Source organism: Scyliorhinus canicula, chromosome 16, assembly GCF_902713615.1.
Source record: "Scyliorhinus canicula chromosome 16, sScyCan1.1, whole genome shotgun sequence".
Taxonomy (NCBI): Eukaryota; Metazoa; Chordata; class Chondrichthyes; order Carcharhiniformes; family Scyliorhinidae; genus Scyliorhinus; species Scyliorhinus canicula.
This window is the reverse complement of record NC_052161.1, coordinates 126597266-126618295: the sequence shown is the minus strand read 5'-3', so window position 1 is coordinate 126618295 and position 21030 is coordinate 126597266.

Sequence of the window (21030 nt, the reverse complement as noted above, 5' to 3'; positions counted from 1 at the left end):
GTTAGGTGGATTGGCTATGATAAATTGCCCTTAGTGTCCAAAATTGTCCTTAGTGTTGGGTGGGGTTACTGGGCTATGGGGATAGGGTGGAGATGTTGACCTTGGGTAGGGTGCTTTTTCCAAGAGCCGGTGCAGACTCAATGGGTCGAATGGCCTCCTTCTGCACTGTAAATTCTATGATTATTGAACATCCTGATGTTGTTCTCAAATATTTTACCAAGATTATCATAATCGAATACACCTCAACTAAATCTCCCCTCGGTCTCCTCTGTTCCAAATTAAACAATCCCAGCTTAAAATTATCCAGTCCCAACGACATCCTCATAAATCTCCCCATTGCAGTGGTCCCCAAACTTTACCATCCTGCATATTGCTTTTCCTAAAATACCAAATCTCACGAACCCCTTCCTTAAAATAAATATTTTCCAGCGGTCTGTGAACCACAGTTTGGGAACCACAGCTCCAGTGTAATTACATCCTTCCTGCAATGCTGTGACCAGGGCTGTACACAGTGCTCTGGCTGTTGTCTTATCCTTGTTTTATAGAGTTGTGGTATAACCTCCCTCCTCGTATATTCTGTGCCTCGGTATGTGGTAGTTACATTACCAAACTCCAAACAAGAACGTAAGAACCAGGAGCAGGAGTGGGCAATTCAGCCCCTCGAGTCCACTCCCCCATTCAATAGGATCATGGCTTATCTCCTCTCAGCCTCAACTCCACTTTCCTGCCTGTTCTCTAACACCCTTCAACCCATTACTAATTAAAAATCAGTCTATCTCCTCCTTAAATTTACTCACTGTCCCAGCATCCACCGCACTCTGGGCTAGTGAATTCCACAGATTCACAACCTTTGAGAGAAGTAATTTCTCCTCAACTCTGTGTTAAATCTACTACCCCTGGGCAGCACGGTGGCACAGTGGGTTAGCCCTGCTGCCTCATGGTGCCGAGGTCCCAGGTTCGATCCCGGCTCTGGGTCACTGTCCGTGTGGAGTTTGCACATTCTCCCCGTGTCTGCGTGGGTCTCACCCCCACAACCCAAAGATGTGCAGGCTAGGTGGATTGGCCACGCTAAATTGTCCCTTAAGTGGAAAAAATGAATTGGGTACATTAATTTTTTTTTTAAAAATCTGCTACCCCTTATCCTAAAACTGTGACTTCTTGTTCTAGAATGCCCCACAAGAGGAAGCATCTGCTTCATGTCCACTTTGTCAATGCCTTTTATCATCTTATGTACCTCAACAAGATCTCCTCTCATTCTTCTAAACTCAAGAGAGTATAGGCTTAAACTCAATCTCTCTTCATAAGACAAACCTCTGCAATAAATCGCATGATCCTCCTCTGAACTGCTTCTAAAGCAACAACATCCCTCCCAATAAGGGGACCAAAACTGTAAACAGTGCTCCAGGTGCGGTCTCACCAATGCCTTGTACAGCTGCAACAACGCTTCCCTACTTTTATACTCGATTCCTTTAGCTATTGTCATGAGAATGTCGCTTTAAGAACTGTTTGGCTGCTCATATTACTGCAGTGGTGTCAGAGTGTGGGTGGAGCTGGGCTGTCTGTCAGCTTTTTACTTTCATTTTAGGCTACTTGCTGCAGGGTGTGTTTTACTTTCGTTTTCAGAGTTGGAGCTGAAGCCAGACAGAGCAGGTGTACTGTTGATCTCCCTGCCATGAAAAGACTATCTCTTGATCATTTGGTGATTTCAGAACTATAAATGCTCTCAGTACTGAATGTAAACCTAATGTGCTTCTGTTAAAAGGGGTTTCTTTTGTCTTCTGGATGTTGTTTGGGAAGTTAGTAAGGATTACTTAGTGTTGTATTCTTTGGGAGTTGTACTTGAATTGATGGTTGCTAAGATGTTCACTGTATGTTTTAAAAAGGTTAACTTGAGTTCATAGAATAAGCATTGTTTTGTTTTTTAAAATACTTTTCCATTTCTGCTGTACCACACCTGTAGAGTGGGCCGTGTGCTCCCCATAACCACAATCTTTAAACGTTGCGGGTCAGGTGAACTCCATGATACACTTTGGGGTTCTCTAAACCCTGGCCCATAACACTATAAAGGCCAAAATTTCATTTACCTTCTTAATTATCTGCTATACCTGCATAATGAGGGGCTGTTTAGCACACTGGGCTAAAGAGCTGGCTTTGAAAGCAGACCAAGCAGGCCAGCAGCGTGGTTCGATTCCCGTAACAGCTTCCCCGAACAGGCGCCGGAATGTGGCGACTAGGGGCTTTTCACAGTAACTTCATTGAAGCCTACTTGTGACAATAAGCGATCTTCATTTCATACCAGTTTTCTGTGATTCATGTGCATGGACACCCAGATCCCTCTGCATCAAAACACTCTGAAGTTTCTCTCCAGAATGTATGCGCTCCTAATCTCACCATGACAGTTTGAGAGTTTTATATAATTTACTATTATATCACGGTAGCATTAAGGATAGCATAATTGCTTCACAGCTCCAGGGTCCCAGGTTTGATTCCGGCTTGGGTCACTGTCTGTGCGGAATCTGCACGTCCTCCCCGTGTGTGCGTGGGTTTCCTCTGGGTGCTCCGGTTTCCTCCCACAGTCCAAAGATGTGTAGGTTAGGTGGATTGGCCATGATAAATTGCCCTTAGTGTCCAAAATTGCCCTTAGTGTTGGGTGGGGTTATGGGGATAGGGTAGAGGTGTAGACCTTGGGTAGGGTGCTCTTTCCAAGAGCCGGTGCAGACTTGATGGGCCGAATGGCCTCCTTCTGCACTGTAAATTCTATGATAAATCTTCATTGTAGAAGCGACCATGGATCTCTGGATTAATTCAATAATTTCCTTCAGGGAAGGAACCCTGCTGCCCATACGTTGTCAGGTCTGCTTGTCCCTTTGACCTCACACCAACCTCTCTAATTTCTAACTGCAAACAAGCCAGTCAACAGGTTACAATATTCCAACAATATTCCAACAAGGATGCCAATCACTATCTTTTCAGGGCAACTAGGGAGGAGCAACTAATGCGATTGAAAGAAGCCTCACTTTTAGACACTTGTTTTAATAATTTGTCTCAACTTTCAATTTCACTGTGAAATATAAAAATCCCGTATTAAATAACTGTACACAAGATGTGTTACGTGTCAGATATCGAGGTGTAGTTTAGAATTTATAGGGAAAGGCTGCTTATATTTGCTAACATATATATTTAATAATTTATGGTACCCCGGATCATATATCAGATTATGTAAGAGGTCTGAACACTTTTTTTGCCAGCAGGGAGTCAGACTTGTGCACAAACTCCATTCTCGGGTTTAAACGTCTCCGAAGCACATGGCTGAGAGGTGCCCAGAAGCAGAGTTTATGTTAGGCTGTTCTGCATTGCAATACACAACATGCAACGACTGAGGGAATAGGTACATTCAGACAGGCCCTCCCACACGAGGACCGCTGAACTGCTCCAGTTTAAGCAGACTGATGGATGCATGTGGAGAGGGAAATGTGCTGCCTTTGAGCAGGCTGTCGTTGGGAGGCTCTGGGAAGCAGTGAGGTCGGCCAGGGAGGGCAGCAGGAGGAGGCTGCAATGAGATTGCGAGCAGAAAATTGTGATTGTGTCGGAACATGGAGATCATTAGCACGGCGCTGGCTTTGAGAGCAGAGCGTGAAATGGATTTGAGATTTACCAGAGAGCGAGAAATGAGCTTTGAATAGCACCCCCCACTATGACATTGGCCGCCAGCCCCTTCACCGCCCTGTTGCACACACACTGATCAGCAGTAGCAAGTTTCCATTCTTTTTGCTGTTTATGAAGACAATGACTCCAAAGTTGCTGCATCCTCCCATTCGGCACCTGTGTGAAGCGAGGAAGAGCATGCTCATTTGTGTCTGCCATTCAGCCCCTCCAGTCTGTTCCACCATTCACTCAGGCCCTGGCTGATCTGTATCTCAATTCCATTTACACCCCCCCTTGGTTCCTTTGCCTTAAAACAAACATTCTACCCATCTAAGTTTTTAAAGTTTCAACTAATGCTCCCCCCGCCCCTCAGCCGAGCTTCAATTGTTTTCTGGGGGAGGGACTTTCAGATCGCCTCAACGCTTTGCATGAAAACAAAATCAACCTTCAATAACCTCGCTCTATCTTGAAGATTGTGCTCTCTCTCGGTCTGGGTTCTTTGTTATCTATCAAATCCTTAACGATTAGGGGCAGCACAGTGGCGCAGTAGTTAGCATTGCTGCCTCATGACGCCGAGGTCGCAGGTTCAATTCGCAGGTTCTGGGTTCCCTGGGTTTCACCCCCACAACCCAAAGATGCGCAGGGTAGGTGGATTGGCCGCACTAAATTGCCCCTTAGTTGGAAAAATAAATAAATTGAGTCCTCTAAATTTTTTTTTGTTTAAATTCTTAACGATTAGGAGGTACCAGGCCAATCTCCTGATCCACATCTGTGGAGTAAGTCAACTGCAGTTAACTGAGATGGAGCCAAACATAATGATCCAATAGACAGAACCACATCCCTTCTGATTTGGCAATAAATTATCCATGACACAAAGATTGGCCGGGTAGTTAACAGTGAGGTTGAGTGTCTTGGGTTACAGAAAGATATTGACGGGATGGTCAGATGGGCAGATATGGGGCAGATGGAATTTAACCCCAAAAAGTGTGAGGTGGTACACTTTGGAAGGAGAAATTTGACAAGGAAGTATTCAATGAACGGTACCACACTGGGAAGTCCTGAGGAACAAAAGGACCTTGCCGTGTTTGCCCAGAGATTATCTGAAGGCAGAAGGGCAGGTTAATATGGTGGTGAAAAAGGCATATGGGACACTTGTCTTTATCAATCGAAGCATAGATTACAAAATCAGGGGCAAAATTCTTCGACCCCCCGCAGGGTCGGAGAATCGCCCGGGGCCACCGAAAATCCCGCCCCCGCCGTGGCAGAGATTCTCCGCCACCCGGGATTTGGCGGGGGCGGGAATCACGCCCCACCGATCTACAGGCCCCCTGCGGCGATTCTCCGGCCCGCGATGGGCCGAAGTCCCGCCGCTGGGAGGCCTCTCCCGCCGCCGAGGTTTGAACCACCTCTGGTGGCGGCGGGATCAGCGGCGCGAGCGGGGCCCCCGGGGTCCTGGGGGGGACGCGGGGCGATCGGACCCCGGGGGGGTGCCCCCACGGTGGCCAGGCCCGCGATCGGGATCCACCGATCGGCGGGCGGGCCAGTGCCATGGGGGCACACTTTTTCTACCGCCGCCGCCACGCCCTCCACCATGGCGGAGGCAGAAGAGAATCCCCCAGCGTGCATGCGCTGGGGTGACGCACTGGCGCACGCACGAACCGGCGAAGGCCTTTCGGCTAGCCACGGCACCGGACGCGGGCGTCAAAGGCCATTGTGCCGGTTTTGGCACCAATCGGCGTAGTGCCAACTGCTCCAGCGCGGGCCTAGCCCCTCAATGTGAGGGCTTGGCCCCTAAAGGTGAGGAGAATTCCGCACCTTTGGGGAGGCCTGGCACCGGAGTGGTTGGCGCCACTCCACTATGCTGGGACACCCCGCCCCGCCGGGTAGGGGAGAATTTTGCCCCAGGTTGGAGTTTTATAGAAATTTGGTGAGGCCACAGCTGGTGTACTGTGTGCAATTCTGGTCACCACATTATAGGAAGGATGTGATTGCACTGGAGGGGGTGCAGAGGAGATTCACCAGGATGTTGCCTGGGATGGAACTTTTAAGTTATGAAGAGAGGTTGGATAGGCTTGGGATGTTTTACTGGCACAGAGAAGACTGAGGGGCAATCTGATTGATGTGTACATGATTATGAGGGATATGGACAGGGTGGGTAGGGAGCAGCTGTTCCCCTTAGTGTAAGAGTCAGTCACGAGGGAACACAAGTTCAATGTGAGGGGCAAGAGGTTTAGGGGGCTGTGAGGGAAAGCTTTTTTACCCCGAGGCTGGTGACAGTCTGAAACGCATTGCCTGGGAGGGTGGTAGGGGTGGGTTGCCTCACATCCTTTAAAAAGTACCTAGATTTTTTTAAAAATTTGAAATGAAAAAAAAGAAGAAAATTGCTTATTGTCATGAGTAGGCTTCAATTAAGTTACTGTGAAAAGTCCCTAGTCGCCACATTCTGGCGCCTGTTTGGGGAGGCTGATACAGGAATTGAACCATGCTGTTGGCCTGCCTTGGTCTGCTTTAAAAGCCAGTGATTTAGCCCAGTGTGCTAAACCAGCCCCTACAGTACCCAATTCATTTTTTCCAATTAAGGGGCAATTTAGCGTGGCCAATCCACCTACCCTGCACATCTTTTGGGTTGTGGGGGAGAAACACACGCAAACACGGGGAGAATGTGCAAACTCCACAGAGCTGTGATCTAACCTGGGACCTGGGCGCCGTGAGGCCGCAGCAAAAACGTACCTGGATGTGCACTTGGCACCTCATAACATTCAACGCTATGGGACAAGTGCTGGCAAATGAGATTAGGGAGGCAGGTCAGGTGGTTTCAGGTGTCGGTGCAGACTCGATGGGCTGAGTGGCCTTTTCTGCACTGTATTTTTTGTGATAATATATCATGAGAGGTAACGTCTGTAGCAGCTGACCGAGATCTAAGGGTGCAAGAAGCATATTGCCCGCTGAAATCGGTGTTAAAGAGAAGAATGGAGTAACTGGAGCTTGCGTGTAAAGAAGTAGATTAATCGGCTCACTAGCTTTTGAATGCCAATGACATTGTAAATGGGACAAGACAGGTAACCCGTCCCTAACGTGAGAAACACAAATTCGGCGCAATCCAGCTCTCATTGTGTCTCCAGTGTTTCCCTAGTCATCTCCATCTAATTCTCACTCCCGCTCCCCATGTTGGTTTGTACCTTTCATCTCCTCCAGCAGATGTTTGCCACATCAGCCCACAACAATCGCCAGCAGCTCATGTTTAAGAATGAAGGGAGGCTGCTGTTTTGTGTGTGTGAGTGAGTGAAAACAATGAACTGTTTGTCCCGGGCGGTGACCATAAACTCAGTGCTGCCTCTTCACAAACTCCTTTAAACTCTTTTTGCCTGAACTCAATGGGATGTTAATGCGCCTCATTGGGCCTTTCTCTGCTATTCATTCCTCCATCCAGCTTTTATGTCTCCAATCAAACTCGAGTGACTTAAACAAGCTCCGGGAGAGTCCATCGAGGTTGTCTTTGGTCTGGAGTTCTTTCAAAGGCCGGTCGCGTGGCCCCCTTTCAACCTGCTCCCAAAAACTGGCTCCAATTTCCCATCCCAGGAGCTTTTATTTTCCTGGAGTATGGGATAGATTTTTCAGGGATGCTCCCAGATTGATTGTGGGCCCAGAGCTGGGACTTGTCTCTCTCTCTCTGTGTGAGCACCGAATTGGGGCTTTGTGAACTCAATGAGACGGAGGCGTTCCTGCGATTTTCCTCGCTGCAGGCACCGTCCTGGCTGAAGGCTGCTGTCAGGGACTGGGTCACATTTAATATGATAAACAGGAGGCCCCGGGGATTCGCTCCAACTAAGCAAATTGCTCCTTTGATACTTCAAAAGAGGGGGGGGGGGGGAACATAAAAGAGCCAGACACTGCTGGAAAGTGAAAGTGTTGAAAAGCAAGGAAGAAATATGGATCAACAAGAGGAGTCTGGTGCAGTTATCAAACAGAAAAGGTCCATCTGTTTGAGCGTCTGATACAGAATGATTCCGGGACAAACAGTTAGAGCAGTGTTGGAATCAAACTCAGATGTGAGACTTGCTCTGTCCGCTCAATACGTTGAAGGAAGATGTTCAACACATTTCATTAGATGTAAATGCATAGAACCTGCTGTGAACCCATGATGAGCCTACACTCGGGCCGGGTCATGACAAACTGAATCCCTAAAATCTGTCAAGACTGAGAGGCCCTATATAATGAAATTAAACTTTGTTATTCTCAAGAGAAATATAAATGTGCAAGTTTTGTATTTGCCTGTATACAAAGTGAAAAATCACAATCGAACAAAAACGTCTGGCTTACAAAATACCTTAGAAGTCTTACAACACCAGGTTAAGGTCCAACAGGTTTGTTTCGAGTCACTAGCTTTTGGAGCTCCACAAAATACCTGTTTGCATTATATAATATGTCCAATTTAAATATGTTTAAATATGTTCGTGATTCCCGGTCATGAAGTTGCTTGCATCCGTCATAGGAATATAAGGTTTCACTCACAATTTGCTTCTTGTACTGAGCATGTAATCAGCATTAGATCCAGTCCCGCAATTTCCTGCTCCCCTCCCTGTTTATTTACTACATTTGTAGTCTACAACAAACCGGCTTCCTTTTGCCTTGAGGTCAATCGCGTCAAAACTCTCACTGTAGAATGCTCACTTTTTCCCTCGAGTCACTGCCACTAGTCTGAAGAGATGATTAAGAGCATCGAGAATTGAACCGTGACACTTGAGCTCCGGCTGAAGCAGCCTTTGCAAATACTCCTCACCCCGTGTCAGGGAGATACTTCGGTTCCGGGATACCAGGACCCAAGAATGATTTGAGCACTGCCCAGCGTGTGGAAGGGACACAGAACAATGTGTCGATTTGGGTGCACAACGAGCTAAACAATAAATTACTGGGGTAACTGAGTGAAATCTTTCATTTTGTCTGGCTTCAAGATTTTCCAGTGGATTTTCGTAAAACTGTAAGATGAATTATGGTGACATCTGCACAAATTTATGAACTCGATATGGCCAGTAGTTGCGGGGCCGTATAGATGCATACTTTGTCATATTAGACTGAAGAGTCCATACTTCGAGAGTCGCCTTCTTCATGTAACAACCTATTATGGTAACTTGATACAGGGTCATTGCCTGTTTTTCTTTTTCAGTGGCCCCTTATTTTGTGGGGCCCACTGGCTTAAACCTAAATCTGACTCGTTTGAGACAAGTTCACCTCTAACAAACTGAGCAAAACAAGAAAAAACAAAGCCCCTGTTATTCAGCACCACCGTTGCCACAGGTTTTATAATGAGGCATGTCCACCAATCATTTCCTCCTCTTGTCCTTTGAACCGTATTTGGTAAAGTAATCCCTTGGTGTCAACTACAAATCTTGGTCTTGGACTCATAACCCACTCCAAGAAATTATTTGAGGGCTTGACAGGGTCGAGGAGAGAGTCTGTTTCCTCTGGAACGAGGGTGGGGTAGACACAGCATTGGGTTAAGGGGTCTACTGTGGAAGACTGAGATAAAGAGAAATGTGAAGTGATTCATTTTGGAAGGTCAAATTTGAATGCTGAATACAGGGTTAAAGGCAGGATTCTTGGAAGTATGGAGGAACAGAGGGATCTTGGGGTCCACGTACATAGATCCCTCAAAGATGCCACAGGTTGATAGGGTTGTTAAGAAGGCGTATGGTGTGTTGGCTTTCATTAACAGGGGGATTGAGTTTAAGAGCCGTGAAGTTTTGTTGCAGCTTTATAAAGCTCTAGTGAGACCACACTTGGAATATTGTGTCCAGTTCTGGTCGCCTCATTACAGGAATGATGTGGATGCTTTGGAGAGGGAACAGAGGAGATTTACCAGGATGCTGCCTGGACTGGAGGGCATGTCTTATGAAGAAAGGTTGAGGGAGCTAGGGCTTTTCTCACTGGAGCGAAGAAGGAAGAGAGGTGACTTGATAGAGGTGTACAAGGTGATGAGAGGCATGGATAGAGTGGATAGCCAGAGACATTTCCCCAGGGTGGAAATGGCTGTCACGAGGGGACATAATTTTAAGGTGATTGGAGGAAGGTATAGGGGAGATGTCAGAGGTAGGTTCTTTACAGAGAGTGGTGGGTGCGTGGAATGCACTGCCAGCAGAGGTGGTGCAGTCAGAGTCATTAGGGACATTTAAGCGACTCTTAGACAGACACATGGACAGCAGTAAATTGAAGGGGTGTAGGTTAGGTTGATCTTAGATTGGGATAAATGGCCGGCACAACATCATGGGCTGAAGGGCCTGTACTGTGCTGTACTGTTCTGTGTTCTAAAGAGAAATGTCTTCACTCCAGGGGTTGTGAATCTTCGGATTTCCCCTCCGGGGAGGAATATGGATGCTCAGTCATCCAAGTATACAAAGGATGGGATGTGATGGATTTTGGGGGAGTAGCGAATCAAAGGACATGAGAATAGACCGGCATATAGAATATCAGCCATTATGTTACCAAATGGCCATTCAGGCTCAGGGGATAGTCCGGTCTACTCCTGTCTGTTGTTCATGTTCTATGTTCAGAGAGGGACTTGTCTGCACGATGGAAACAAATGCTCCAAATGCAGTCCAGGTGATGCCTTTCAAATGGAAGCTCCATCTGCCCTCTCAAGGGGACAAAGAATGATCCCATGGCCCAATTTCAAGTTCTCCAGTCAGTATGGCGATCGGAATCCTGGCCGATACTTATCCCTCATCCAGAATCTGGGCATTGTCCATTACTGTCTGTGGGATCTTGCTGAGCACAGGTTGACAGCTGTGTTCTCCAACAACACTGCACCAACTTCAGAAAGCACTTCCACTGACTGGAGTAGCGACCCAGAAGGGGGTGGCGTAATGTCACCAGGTCTGTAAGTCCAGACAGGACTGGGCTCCTGTCAATTAATCAAATGTGGAATTGAAAGCTCGTCTCAGTCATGGTGACCTTGACAAGTCTCATCGATTGGCATAAAAAGAAATACCCCCAACGGGTTCATTAATGCCCTTTAGAGAAAGAAGCTGCCAATCGTTTGCTTGGGTCGTGCTCTCTACACGTGATTCCCTCATACAAAGAAATGCGATTGATTCTGAGCTGCCCTCTGGAATGGCCACTCAGCTCAAGGGCAGTTAGGGGTGGGCAACAAATACTGGCCTTGCCAGGGGCACCCACACCCCATGAACAAATAAAGTCATAGAAGTCAGCACAAAAAAAAAGGCCTTGTGACATTCTGGGGCACTGAAAGATGCTACATCAATGTTACAAGCTCTTTATTCGCTGTGAGGGGTTTGTATTTCCCACTTGTGGACACATCATGGTTTATGTGGCCATTGTCCAGGGAAGGGTCATTATGGGTGACCTTTGAGTGTTACTATGGCAACGGGTTCATCCAGCAGATAAGTTATTAGGAAACCTGGGATAAAGTATACGTTATTTTGTTGAAACACAATCTCTGCGATGCAATCTGCTTGATGTAATTCACCGCAACCTCTTCCCAAATCTATCTGTAATAATAACAATCGCTTATTGTCACAAGTAGGCTTCAATGAAGTTACTGTGAAAAGCCCCTAGTGGCAGGCACCGTGTGAATGTAAACGGTGATATCAATGGGAGCCTCACACAGTAATACCTGAACGGATACCCGCTTTCAGGCTCAATGAACTCATATAGATGCAAAAGAGGGGGGGGGGGGGGGGGGGGGGGGGAGGAGAGAGATTGATGGGTCCCACTGTGCATCTCTGGGTCAATGTACCCAGTGAGAGGCAATGATGAATGGGAAGGGGTCGTGTGGGAGAGCTGGGAGTCTCGCTGGGAGTGTGGCCATTTAGTGGGTGTGGGAAATGGAGAATGCACTAATAACCGTAACATGGAGACTCCCCCCCCCAAAGAAACCGGGACCCTGCTCCCTCTCGCTGACAGCTGGCGGCTCTCCATTCAGCTCACTGCCATCTCCTGTATGCCTGTACAAAGGAATCTGCGCCCTGTGACATGAATAAGTGATCTAACCTCGCCCAGCTTTTAAGTTAATGGCCAGGCATCTTCAAACCATAACTCTGCCAGCCCGAAATAATTAATGGGGAAGATAATCCTCCCGGGTAGAATGCTCCCTAAAGCCACCGAGATGAAGTTCTCATTATAACTATGTATTAATAATCGATTAAAATATCCAATTTAGTATCCCACTGCGATGCAAACTCACAGCAGGAATGGTGCTGGCTTAATGCTTGTTACTTACCTTCATTTCCAGCAACGCACTCTCTCGTTGGTGACACATTTATGTTTCTGCACTTCAACCTGACTCAAAAAGACATGAACCATCTGTCACAGGGCTGGTAACCTGAATTACTGCCCTCGGCATGTGTGTATCTCAGATGGCCTCTCCAATCTAAATTCCTTCATCAGATTTGATTTAATTTGACAAATACCATTCAACAGCACAAGTTGGGAAGTTGCGTTAACCCGGTTCTGTCTCCCAGGGGGGAAAGGTTCCAGAGTGCAGTGTGGTTGAAGGGGAGGTGTGAGGGGCTGCTGGGGAGGCCGTTCTTGCGGCGGTGAGAGTTAAAGGTCGGGCTCAGAGGGCTGCAGGGAGATTGCGAGCAGAAAATTGGGATTGTGTCGGAACATGGAGATCATTAGCACGGCGCTGGCTTTGAGAGCAGAGCGTGAAACGGATTTGAGATTTACCAGGGAGCGAGAAATGAGCTTTGAATAGCACCCCCCACTATGACATTGGCCGCCAGCCCCTTCACCGCCCTGTTGCACACACACTGATCAGCAGCAATTTTGCGGTTAATTTTCCGCTGTATGGGGAACATTACTGCACAAGATGCTGATCCTTGACCTCCGAGGCAAATGAAACCTTGTCCTTTATTGCAAGGGGATGGAATATAAAAGGAGGGATGTTTTGTCATAGATGTACATGGCACTGGTGAGAATACATCGAGAGCATTGTGTACAGTTTTGGTCTATTTATTTCTAAAAGGATCTAAGCTTTAAAAGCAGTTCAGAGAATTCCACTGATACCTGGGTTTGCGGGGTGGTGGTTAACTTAGAATAGAAATTTGGGCAGATTGGGCCTGTATCCATTGGAGTTTGAGGATTGAGAGTTGATCTTATTTAAGATCCTGAGGGGATTTGCCAGGGTGGATGTTGAGAGAATGTTTCCCCCTGTGGGAGAGACCAGAACTGGGTGACGCAGTTTAAAAATAAGGGATCTGCCATTTGAGGTGGAGATGAGAAGATTCTTATTCTCTCAGGGTCATGAATCTTTATTACTCCATTCCCCGGTGGTGAACACAGGGTTAATGAATATTGTTATGATGCCTGGGCTAGTGTATGGTCAATTCCAGCCCCACTTAACCCAGAGTCTAAACAGAGGTGAAATTCGATTTCATATTAATATCTATGGCTTTGGGTGCATTGTAAAAAATAAATTTAGAGTGCCCAATTCTTTTTTTCCAATTAAAGGGCAATTTAGTGTGGCCCTACCCTGCACATCTTTGGGTTGTGGGGGTGAGACCCATGCAGACACGGGGAGAATGTGCAAACTCCACACGGACAGTGACCCAGGGACGGGATCAAAAACGGGTCCTTGGTGCCGTAACGCAGCAATGCTAACCATTGCTCCATCGTGCCGCCCCCTGACTTTGGTTGAGCTAAATTGACCAGAGTCACCAGGCTTGTAAAATTTAAACACATATTAATTTTTGTTTTTATAAATTTAGAGTATCCAATTCATTTTTTCCAATTAAGGGGCAATTTAGCGTGGCCAATCCACCTACCCTCCACATTTTTGGGTTGTGGGGGTGAAACCCACCCAAACACGGGTAGAATGTGCAAACTGCACACGGACAGTGACCCAGAGCCAGGATCGAACCTGGGACCTCAGCGTCGTGAGGCAGCAGGGCTAACCCGCTGCGCCACCGTGCTGCCCGTAAAATTTAAACACAACTGACCTTTTATTATTTAGAATTAAATGGGAGGCATAGTAGCACAGTGGTTAGCACTGTTGCTTCACAGCGCCAGGGCCCCAGATTCGATTCCCGGTTTGGGTCACTGTCTGTGCGGAGTCTGCACGTTCTCCCCGTGTCTGCGTGGGTTTCCTCCGGGTGCAGTGGTTTCCTCCCACAAGTCCTTAAAAATGTGCTGTTAGGTAATTTGGACATTCTGAATTCTCCCTCCGTGTACCCAAACAGGCGACCCCAGTGTGGCGACTGGGGGATTTTCACAGTAACTTAATTGCAGTGTTAATGTAAGCCTACTTGTGACAATGATAAAGATTATTATTATTAATAAATAGGCAAAAAAAACAACAGGCTATCCACCCTTTGATTCCCAACCTCCACCTCCTCCTGTTGTAACTCCCCCCGCCCCGCCCCCCCCCCCCCCCCCACCCACACACTCAAACAACACAGAAGGGAAAGGGTGGTGGAAAAACACGAGAAATACTAATAAAATAAAAGGATAAAGATCTATGATTCAGATGGATGTCTTCCAGTTAGTTTCTTTCTCAGGGTCAGGCCTTCACTTGGGTTCTTCCTTTTCTTCAGCTTGTTCGGACTTTCACTGCGGACTCACAGAGACAACAGGCAACCAGCCACAGAGAGAGAGAGAAGGTCTCGAGGCTTCTGGCAGGTTCTCTCTGAAAAAAAAAACACCTGGCAGGCACCAATCATTGACTGTTGTCAGGCAGACCACTGGCCCTGGCCAAACCACCAGTTGCCTGCCAACCAATCAAACCGACTTCTTCCAAAGCTGGTTCCTAAGATTCACTGGGTGCCGACAAGTCTAATTTATCCTCTCCAAAATACAAAACCTAGGAACACGTTGTACCTGGCAAGTACTCTTCTTCCCCAAGGCACATTCTGATTATGGGTCCACGGACCAAAAATAACAACAGGAAAATAAAAGAAATGGGAATAAAGGAACTAAATTTGAAGGACAATATCTTTAAAACAGAAGTCGATGGATTCTAACAAGGGGATCAAACGTTACTGGAGAAGGTGGAATGTGGGGTTGAGGCCATAATCAGATCAACCATGATCTTATTGAATGGTGGAGCATGCTTGAGGGGCTGAATGGCCTCCTCCTGCTCTTAATTCATATGTCCATATGTTGTAGTCACAGAGTCAAAAAAGAAAGATCAACATATCAAATTTCAAAGGAATAAAGTTCAGAAATGCAACGTTCTCAAAGTATTCAATTCCAGTCATCTCTCAGGATCGAAGGTGCTCACTAAAAAGCGAGAAATCAGATAATATGATTCAATAAATACAAGTTTGAGAGTTTCACACAGCTAGCTGGTCTATTTTGTCATTACAATCTCGCACACTGAGTGAACCATCCTTACTTTCTTAAGACCTATCTCTAACCAAGCCTTTGGCCATCTGACCTAATACCTCTTTATGTGACTGGGTGTCATATCTTGTGTTCCAATGCACCTGTGCAGCCTCCTGGGATGTTTCCTTAGGTTAAAGGTGCTATATAAATATAGGTTGTTGTTGTTGTTACTTCCACACTGTTGTATCTGTGTCACGCACAGAATGTTCTGTAACTGTTTGGCCCCTTCCCCCTGCTGCCTTCAGGTATTTCAAACCAAAGTTTTAATGCCACCTTAAAATAAAGAGAGAAAATGCTGGAAACACTAAGCGGGTCAGGCAGGATGTTGGGGGTAAGGCAGCATCTATGGAGAGAGGAACCGAGTTAACCTTTCAGGGTTCTGACGAAAGGTCTGCGGCCTGAAAGATACATTAACTGTTTCTTTCCTCACTATCCTGCCTGTCCCGCTGAGCATTTCTCCCATTTTCGTTTTTTGTTTCCGATTCCCAGCATTCACGACACTTTGCATTTGTATTGGCATCTCTTAATCTCTGCCAAGTTTTTAAATCTATGCACTCTTATTCTCAATCCTATCACACGTGGGAACAGTCTCTCCCTACCTTTTCTGTCCAGACTTCTGATGATTTTCAATACCTCGAAATTGCTGGCTTTTAAAGCAGACCAAGCAGGCCAGCAGCACGGTTCGATTCCCGTACCAGCCTCCCCGGACAGGCGCCAGAATGTGGTGACTAGGGGCTTTTCACAGTAACTTCATTGAAGCCTACTCGTGACAATAAGTGATTTTCATTTCATTTTTCATTTCATATCCAATGCCTCCTCTGTATCAATTCAAAACTCTCCTATTGAGTGAATTTCTTCCTTCTTCTTTAGTAAAGTCAGCCTTCAATTAATACCTCAGCCATTTCACCTGCCTTCACGTGTAAATTACCTTTTTGGTCCCTTATCTTCCTATCCCTCCCATCCCTCCTTTTAACCACATGTTTACTAGTTATATTTATCTGCCTATGGAAGATTTGGGATTCCCTTTGAAATTAGCTGCCATTCTCTTTTCATACTCCCTCTTTGCTTCCCTCGGTGTTTCTTCACCAATGTTTCTTAATAGAAATCTCCATTGTATTCCTCGACTCCAGGTAGGTGCTGTGATGGCCAATAAGGGCCTAAATTTTCTCCTCTTTATTTCTGATTTTTAAAAATTGAAGTGCTCACTGCTCCACAGGCCCTCCCATTAACCAACATTTTCTCATCCCCAAGTTGGTTTATACCTTTCATCTCCTCCAGCAGATGTTTGCCACATCAGCCCACAACAATCGCCAGCAGCTCATGTTTAAGAATGAAGGGAGGCTGCTGTTTTGTGTGTGTGAGTGAGTGAAGGCAACGAACTGTTTGTCGCGGGCGGTGACCATAAACTCAGTGCTGCCTCTTCACAAACTCCTTTAAACTCTTTTTGCCTGAACTCAATGGGATGTTAATGCGCCTCATTGGGCCTTTCTCTGCTATTCATTCCCCCATCCAGCTTTTATGTCTCCAATCAAACTCGAGTGACTTAAACAAGCTCCGGGAGAGTCCATCGTGGTTGTCTTTGGTCTGGAGTTCTTTCAAAGGCCGGTCGCGTGGCCCCCTTTCAACCTGCTCCCAAAAACTGGCTCCACTTTCCCATTCCAGGAGCTTTTTTTTCTTGGCGTATGGGATGGATTTTTCAGGGATGCTCCCAGATTGATTGTGGGCCCGGAGCTGGGACTTGTCTCTCTCTCTCTGTGTGAGCACCGAATTGGGGCTTTGTGAACTCAATGAGACGGAGGCGTTCCTGCGATTTTCCTCGCTGCAGGCACCGTCCTGGCTGAAGGCTGCTGTCAGGGACTGGGTCACATTTAATATGATAAACAGGAGGCCCCGGGGATTCGCTCCAACTAAGCAAATTGCTCCTTTTATTCCTGTTTTTTTTCCACAGCACTCGCACAAGAAAAGGATTCTTTTGAATTGGTTGGAAAGTAAAAAAGTGTTGGTCGGCCTGGATTCAAACTGGGAGGGAGATTGAGGCCCAGATTACAAGCCACAGAGTGAGAAAAAGGGAGCGTGTAATGCAAAATGGAGGGAAATGTAATATTGATGTGGCCAAACCAAGTTGAAAGGGCTGAATAAATATTGAACCGAGTAGAAATTGATCGATGGAAATTGCAGTCTTTACTGTAGGACTATTTCACTAACTTTGGAATTGATTCATTTATTTGCAGTTTCACCTAAGTTGGAGAGTGATCGCATTTAAAGTATGACACCGGCCAGGAGGAGGCCATTCTTCCCTTCCTGTTTGTGCTGGCTCTTTAAAGGAGCTGTGCCATTAGTCCCAGTTCACACACTCTTCTCCCATAACCCTGCAATTCTGGAGTTTCAAGTACCTATCCAATTCTGCTTCCAGCCCCCTTCCAGGCCGTGTTAACATTAGGAACAGGAGGAGTAGGCTAGTTGGTCCATCATGCCTGCTCCACCATCCAATAAGATCACGCCTGATCTGATTTTGGCCTTCTTTCCAATTTCCCACCTGTCCTCCAAAGCCATTCACACCTCGGTCAGTCAAAAATATGTCCAACACAACCTTCAATATATTAAATGACCCAACCTCCACTGCTTGCATGGGCAGGGCTAGGGAATTGGATTTGGGTTTATTGTCATGTGTACTGAGGGTCAGTGAAAAGTATTGTTCTCTGTTCAGTCAGACCAGACAGATTGTTCCATACATAAAAAATATAGGATGTACGATATATGCAGAATGTAATAATAATAATCTTTATTATTGTCACATGTAGGCTTACATTACAACTGCAGTGAGGTTACTGTGAAGTGACCCTAGTCGGGGCATTCCGCCACCTGTTCGGGTACACAGAGATAGAATTCAGAATGTCTGATTCACCTAACAAGCATGTCTTTTGGGACTTGTGGGAAACCGGAGCACCCGGAGGAAAGCCACGCAGACACGGGGAGAATGTGCAAACTCCGCACAGACAGTGACCTTAGCCAGGAATCAAACCAAACCTGGTAATGTAAATACATAGACATCGGGTGAAGCATACAAAAGCATTTCAAAAGCTAACGACCCTCTGAAATGAAATACCTCATTCTTCCTCATCTCCATCTTAAATGAGGACCCCTTATTTTGAAACCATGTCCCGTAGTTCGAGATTCAACCATGAAAGGAAAGATCATCTCAGCATCTAAACCTGTCAAGCCCCTTTTATGTTTCAATAAAGTCACCTCTCATTTTTCTAAACTCCAATGAGTATATCCCAAACCTGCTCAGCCCTTCCTTCTCAGACAACCTCTTCATCCCACAAATCAGCTGAGTGAATCTTCTCTGAACTGCTTCCAATGAAAGTATATCCCTCAATATTGTACTCAGTATTCTTGGTGCAGTTTCACTAATGCCCTTGACAAGTGTAGCAAGATTTCCCTACTTTTATACTCCTTCACTCTTGCAATAAAGGCCACATTCTATTTACCTTCCTAATTACTTGCTGTACCTGCATGCTAACATGTTATGATATGTGCACAAAAACACCCAGATCCCTCTGTATTGCAATATTCTGCAACCACTTTCTATTTCAATAATATTTAGCATTTCTATGCCCAAGTGAACAACTTCCATTTTCCCACATTATGCTCCATCTCCCAAATGTTTGCCACTCACTTAACCCATCTATATCCCTTTGCAGACTCTTTGTATCCTCCTCACAACTTACTTTCCTATCTAACTTTGTATCATCAGCAAATTTCATAATAATCTTTATTATTGTCACGATAATTGCCTTACATTAACACTGCAATTAAGTTACTGTGAAAATCCCCTAGTCGCCACATTCCGGCGCCTGTTCGGGTACACTGAGGGAGAATTCAGAATGTCCAAATCAACTAACAGCTCATCTTTCGGGACTTATGGGAGGAAACCGGAGCACCCGGAGGAAACCCATGCAGACATGGGCAGAACGTGCAGACTCCGCACAGATAGCGACCCAAGCTGAAATTGATCTCGGGACCCTGGTGCTTTGAAGCAACAGTGATAACCACTGTGCGGCCGGCATTACATCTGCTGGTTCTCCTTTATCCATCCTGCTTATTACATCCGCAAAGAACTCTATCAAATCTGTCAAACAGAATTTCCCTTTCACAAAACCATTTGACTCTGCCTGATTGTATTATGGATTTCCAACGGTCCGGCTATTAAATCCTTAATAAGCATTTCCCCAACAATAGGTGTGACGCTAATATGTCTATAGTTTACTGCTTTTTATCTCCCCCCTTTTTGAATAGAGGTATTATATTTGCAGGTTTCCAATCTGCTGGGACCTGTTCAGAATTTATGAAAGTTTGGAAGATTCCAACCATTATATCTGCAACCATTTATTTTCAGAACCTAGGTTGCAGGATATTAGATCCAGGAGACTGGTCAGCTCATATGTTTTAGTGATTGAGATTGTTTTAAATTTCTTCCTGCCGTTTGCTTCTTAATTTCAACCATTCTTAGGATGTTTTTGTGAATCTGCTGTGAAGAAAGATATAAATTACTTGATCAAAGTCTCTGCCATTTCCTTGTTTCCCATCATTGATTCCCTAAACTCATTCTATAAGGGACCAGTGCTCACTTGAGCTGCTATTTTCCTTTTCATGTATGTGTAATAGCTTTCACTGTGTGTTTTTATATCTCATATTAGTTATTTATTTTTCCAATTAAGGGGCAATTTAGCGTGGCCATCCACTTAACCTGCACATCTTTGGGTTGTGGGGGTGAAACCCATGCAGACACGGGGAGAATGTGCAAACTCCACACAGCCATTGACCCAGACCCAGGTCCTCAGCGCCGTTGGCTGAAGTGCTACCAATGTGCCACGTGCCGATCTTCTCTTATTAGTTATCACACACACCCCAATTTCTCCCTCTTTATTCCATTTTTAGGGACTTTAAAATGTTCCCAATCCTCTGATCTGCCATTAGTTTCTGCACAATTGTACATTGTCCATTTGAAACCATCCTTAACTTCCTTAGTTAGCCACGGATCATTCTCATAGAGTATTTTGTTCACATTGGGATATATATTTGGTGAGAGTAATGAAATATTTCCTCAAATGTTTGCCACATCCTTCCCTGTCATCTTATCTTTTAATCTATTTTCTATTCCACTCTACTAAACTCCATCTTCAAGTCCTTGAAATTACCTTTATTTAAGTTTAATACCCTAGTTTTAGACCCACATTTCTCACCCTCAAACTGAATGTGAAATTCGATCTGTTATGATCACTCTTACCAAGAGAATTTTAAAAAATAAATTCAAAATACCCAATTCATATTTTTTTTCAATTAAGGGGCAATTTAGTGTGACCAATCCACCTACTTTACACATCTTTGGGTTGTGGGGGTGAGACCCATGCAAACACGTGGAGAATGTGAAAAACCACATGGACAGTGACCTGGGGCCAGGATCGAACCCGGGTCTTCGGCGCCGTGAGGCAGCAGTGCTAACCACTGTGCCACTGTGCCATCCCAGAATTATTTCCTATGAGGACAGGAATTAATCTTGTCTCATTACACATGACCAGGTCTAAAATTGCCTTTTCCCTCGTTGGTTTCAAAATGTATTGTTCTACAAAACTGTCCCAAACAATGAACTCATCCTCCAAGTTACCTTTGCCAATTTGATTCATCCAATCCAAATGAAGATTAAAATCTCCAATGATTATTAAAATTTCTTCCATACAGGCCCCCATTATGTCTTGATTTATACCATGTCCTAACAGTAACTATTTCCTGGGGACCTATGAATTCTTCACCACCAATGATGTCTTCCCATTACTATTTCTTATCACCAACCAAACTAATCATACAATTTGATCCTCTGAACCTTGATTGCCTCTCATTACTGTCCTTATCTCATCCTTTATTAACAGAGCTACTCTGCCTCCTTTTCCCTTTCCCTTCTCTTTGTCCTCTGTAAATGCCAAACATTCTTGAATATGAAGATTCTCAGCCATGGTCACTTTGCAACCATGTCATGTCATGCTG